This window comes from Sander vitreus, chromosome 11 (genome assembly GCF_031162955.1).
Source record: "Sander vitreus isolate 19-12246 chromosome 11, sanVit1, whole genome shotgun sequence".
Taxonomy (NCBI): domain Eukaryota; kingdom Metazoa; phylum Chordata; class Actinopteri; order Perciformes; family Percidae; genus Sander; species Sander vitreus.
In genome coordinates, this window is record NC_135865.1 from 22,416,862 (window position 1) to 22,422,861 (window position 6,000).

Genomic DNA, 6,000 nt, shown 5'->3' on the forward strand with positions numbered 1-6,000 from the left:
CTGAGAAGTTGCTACCTGAATATTTTGTACACTGCTCTTTGCTAATTAGTCACTCACAAGTGTGCCAAAAATGAATATTCACATTCAAACACTCTTATCTTTATTCTATATAATTTATATTTTCTCTCACATATGCAGTGAAATGCTTCACTGTGGAGACTGGCTGTCATAAAGAACAGCAGCGCTCCATTAGCAGGCTAAGGTCGACAAAACACAGCATAATACAGAAGGCTTTATTTTAGGCAATAACGATGCATTAAAATCAGCCCAGATCGCCCCATCTTCAATTTTGATTCATTGATTTCCTTCTCTATACACACAAATGTACAGAGTGTAAATAACAAAAATTAAATTGGAAGAGAGACAAATTTCCCATCCACCCCAATAAAGATGACTCTGATCTGAGTTGACAGATCCCACAGAGTTGCTGCACACACACACACACACACACACACACACACACACACACACACACACACACACACACACACACACACACACACACACACACACACAGTGTATTGCCTGTCACAGGTAGCGTGTTGGTTATTTCCAGATGGAGATGAGTTTCCCATCGTTCCCTCACCGACCCAGTGTGCCAATGCACGCACACAAGCATGCACGCACACAAGCATGCATGCACGCGCACACACACACACACACACACACACACACACACAGTGGCAGTCCAGTCTCATGGTGACCAGGCCATGTGGCTCACTGTGGGGAGTTATGGATCATACATAGTTTATACACACACACACACACACACACACACACACACACACACACACACACACACACACACACACACACACACACACAGTGTATTGCCCGTCACAGGTAGCGTGTTCCTCAATGTTACTTCACATTACCGGACTCTCCTGGATAATGTAACAGTTATATAGGTGTATATTCTGACCATTCTAAACCAGTTTTAATCATTTCAATTTTGTTTCTGAGAAATCAGCTTATCAGAACGACTCTAAATACTACAATACCCATGAGCCGTGACCGCTGTTGCCATGGCTATGGTAATAAATTCAGAACTTTTAGTTGTTGCAGTAGAGAATAAAACATGGCGCCTATTTGCTGAATTCATTCAAAATTAGTCTGGATCAACAGAAGTACGTTTCCAGGACAAAACCTAACATTCCTCACCTTCCGCTCTCTGCGTGTTGCTGTTCTCAAATTCCCTTCTTTTCAGGAAACAACAACAAAAGGCAAGTTTTGAAGAAAATTTGGATCGTGCAATGAGGCAGACCTGCTTGGTTTTTTCGGGGAATGATTGTAAAGATTTACAAAGAATAGGCTGTGTTAACGGCATTTACTATCTAACTGGGACGTTTTGGGACCGATGAGTACACACGGCAATAGACTGGTAAAAGCAAATTACGTTTAACCATGTATCCAGCTAATTTGAATAGCTAATGTTACCGTATTGTGTGAACAGTTAACTTAATTTAATATTTGATGTGGCCTTTTTTTGTAAGGTGAAAATGTTCCACCAAAACAAGTTTCTTCCAGAGACTATTTTGCACCGCCCAAGACGATTGTGATTGGTTTAAAGAAATGCAAACAACCCAGAGAGTTTATTTCTCCTATCCTAGAATGTATCTGCGGTGCAGCCAGACTAATTCAAAATTGACCCAGAATGCAAAAGTGAATTAATATAAACCTCAGATTGTATTATTAGTTTTCTGAACACCGTAATCATTAGCTTCCGTTAGCAGCCCACATAACAGAATTTAAGCTCGTGATTTGATGTGTCTAACTGAAATACACCTTGGGAGTCGTAATGAACTTCTAACCTTAACCTTTTTTTTTTTAAATCAAAGAACAAGATGTCTTAACACAGTTGTTCCTCTTTTGTACTGAGGAGAATTTAATGCTGATCCAAGTCATAAGCAAGTGCTCTTGGAATCACCTTACATCGTCTATTGAGAAAATGAATGGGACAAGATTTCTCCTCCCATTTGAAACTCTCTGAAACTATTGAAGTCCGTCTGCATGTATATTCCATGATTTTATGTTAGTACAAAACAGTACTTTGATTTCTTATAAACTAACTGCAAATTGGGCTGGGTGTCATTTGGAATGCTTTTATACTACTGCGGGTACGATACCTGTCTATCTGTCTGTCTGTCTGTCTGTCTGCCTGTCAATTCAGGTCTCCCTGACAGACAGAGAGACATGCTGCTGGGTGAAACAGGATAAATTCATGTGTACAAATAAACAACAGCTGATATATATATAGAAATATCTAATCAACACACACACAGCATGCTGACAGGCTGACTCTGTGTGTGTGTGTGTGTGTGTGTGTGTGTGTGTGTGTGTGTGTGTGTGTGTGTGTGTGTGTGTGTGTGTGTGTGTGAGTCAGTGATTGTCAGTGAGTGTGTGTGTATGTGTGTGTTAATCTCCTCACACTGAGAGACTCTAATAACCCCCCACGGGCCGAACCAACTGCTCTATACTACTGCCAACACACACACACACACACACACACACACACACACACACACACACACACACTGCTGGCTTAATGACATTACCTTGGATGAAATACAGCAAAACAGATTGGCATCAACCACACACACACACACACACACACACACACACACACACACACACACACACACACACACACAGAGTATTTACACTTTCATCCTGCTCCACTAACCAATCTGTCTGAATGGCTTTCAACTGAAAACAAACACACAACACAGGACAATACCTAAAAAATAAAACCATTATATTACCACAATGATACCAAAATATTACCACAACGTGACTACACCGGAGAGTGTTAACCTTTAAAGGGTCAGTCACACTCCTGTTTTAGTTCCTTACGTTTCACACACTAAAACTGTGTCTGTAAATGTGTGCGTTTTAGTTGTTTTATGTTTTAGCAAGCTGGAGATGTAGTTAGCCTGATATCAAGCTTCTGCTACTTCCTGTAATCGCAGGAGAAGGAATCTCTTTCTGTTAGCTTTTACTGTGATCAGAGCTGCAGGAGACCAACATGGCTCAGATGCTGTATGACAGATGCTCAGAGGCCGGCACCTGCAATCAGTCCAGGCAGTAGGGGTTGAGAAAGAAAGAATAAAGAAAAGACTCACGTAACGATTGCAATTCTTCTTATTCTTATTCCTAAAATCTATTTTTGGACTGTGTACAGTACAACAGTCACACATTAGAGTAATCTATGCTGCGTCTGAATTCCCCTGTTTACTCATTAAGTGAATTGACATCTACCGGTTGTGATCACCTTGCACCTGTATTTGAGCAAATATATTTAGCGGAGCCAATTAGATATGTTCTCCCACACAGCTCTGGCATCAGCTGCAGCTCATGTTATTGTTACAATAATCATGGTCAGAATGTGTTGGTATTTGTGATTTATTATTTGTTAAAATTGAATTGTTTGAGTGATTATATAGCTTTGTGTGTTTGTGTGTGTGTGTGTGTGTATGTGTGTGTGTGCGTGCGTGCGTGTCCAGATGTCATGTTTCAGGTGGTCTCAACATGGCAAAACTTCTCCATTACAGCACCAGCTGCCTCAACATACACACGGTATGCCTGTCTGTCTGTAGTCTGTCTGTCTGTCTGTCTGTCTGTCTGTCTGTCTGTCTTGCATCAGCAAGACGACATGAGTCGTCATGTGACCACGACACCCCGTTACCATACTGACCTGTGGGGGTCTCCGGGGTGATGGGGATCCATGTCAGCCTGGTTTGGGTAAGCAGGACGTCGTGACTCCTCTTCCCCAGTTTGAAGATCCCACGCAGCACAACACACTCACTGACACACACAAACACAACATGTTTCTCATTTACATAGTTTCATCAATGAATCAATCAATTTAATACTTTAAATCCATTCTTTTCGTTTTACTTTGGTAAAGTTTTGACTGCAGGGCTTTTACTTTGAATGAGTTTATGATTGTTGATACTTTGTAGATACTTTAACTGAAATGAAGGATTTAAGGATCTTCTGTTCTTTCATATGTTGTATATAAACCAACCAGAGAGCTCTCTATGGTTCTGTGTGGAACCTACTGAAGGAACCCTCAGAAAAAACACTCACCTGTGCTCCTCTTCCTCATCCACCTGCTGCTGCTCTTCTTCTTCCTCCCGCTCCCCCTCCTCCTCCTCCTTCTTCTTCTTCTTCTTCTTCTTCTTGGCGCTTCGTTTTTCTTTCTTCTTTTTCTTCGTGCTGTCCCTCTGTTCTCCTTGCAGCTCCTCCTCAGGCTCCGACATGTTTACGGGCTCAACGGACGACCAAAACAAACAAACAAACAAACTCCGGTATGAGTTTGTTCCTCTTTGATAAACAAAGCGGCAGCTAAACACACGGTAAGCTGATCACCTCTGAAGGTTATGTTGTATTTCCGGGGTGTCGTCGCTATGGAGACAGGCAGCAGCTTTTCTGGACTCAAAGCTCGGGCACGCGGCAGATTCACCGGTGTTTAGGGCGTGCGCGCTCCCGCGTGTATCCTTCATCCAAGCGGGAGTTCGCACACATACGGTGAGTAAACTTAAGCATTTTGAGCGATTATAAGGCAGTTCTGATTGATAATGTCCCAGTGTTTGCAGTTGTAGGGAGTAGCCTACCTAGGTACATTTAGCCTACTCAAATAGCCTACTATACTTAAATACAGTTTTGAGGTAGGCCTACTTAGTGTATGTCCTACTTTACTTGTGTATTTCCATTTTATGCAACTTTTTACTAAATTAGGCTATAAGTTACTTTGCATATTTTGCATGTTTAAAAAAACATTTATAATCTACATAAGTAGCAATGCAGTGTAAAAGTCCTGCACTCAAAAAACCTAATTTAAGTAAAAGTACAAAAGTATTAGCATCAAAATGTAGGCCTATAAGTAGGCCTAGTCTAGGCTACTCATTATGCAGAAGGGCCCTTTTCGGAATAACATACTGTATATTATATTATTAGATTATAATTATAGGTAGATTAATGTAGGCTACATAGCCTATTATTTTAATGCTGGTAAAGGTGGGGCAAGTTTGGCAGCTTCTTTTCTGCTCTTTAGATCAGCAAGTTGCCAGGTTAGATTGAGGGTTGCCAGTTTGATCAGTATGTGTGACTTTTGCTGCTTTTTGTCTGAGGTCATGTTCAGTCAGTTTTATTTCATTAATGAGTCAACATCTCTCTGTAAAACTGCCTTATGAGTTTTTAAAGGTTCTGAAAATCTTCTCAATAGGCATCATTTTACAACCAATCACAATGTTTGTTTACAATAACTTCTGGGTAGAAAACTTCTGCGTAAAGTAGCCTATAGCCTACAAACAATTTTATTGCGCTGCAGAAACAGGGGCGAGTTATTTTAAGGGTGTGAAAAATGGGTTCAATATTTACTTTGGTGACTATGGGGGTGAAAGAATCGGTCAAAAACTGTGTTCACGTTCACTTCGCCCACTGGAATCAATACACTCTGGACCTGCTGTATCAAAAGAGGCGTGGCAGTGGCGAAACCCACATGAAACATATACAGGAAATTACTCTTAGTTGCGGCGTCTCACTTCTAAACTTTCTCTGGTGCTCAGTGGTCAACTTTGAATTAATGGGGCACCATCTTGGAATGCAATATGCAGTTTTTTCTTAATATTTATATCTAATTGACTTCCCCAACTCCAATAAAGAGCAGCACATAGCAGCTTCTCAAATGGCACTAAATATGGAGCAAGAGCCAGGAGGTGATTAGCTTAGCTAAGCATAATGACTGGAGGTAGTGGCAGTGAAATAGCTGTCAACAGTTAAAAATACACATAACAACACCCCTATATACTATTAAGTCTTCTACGGACACTGCACACTTTTCTTCTACTGTAAATGGTTTTAAAAGACACATGCCAACCAATCAGAAAGCAGTATGTTCCCTGGCTGTGGTATAAACACCATATTATGATCGTGTGTGGTGATGACAGATGGCTGAGTTTAAGCTGCATTAATCAGTGTTATGATCAGCCAACAGAC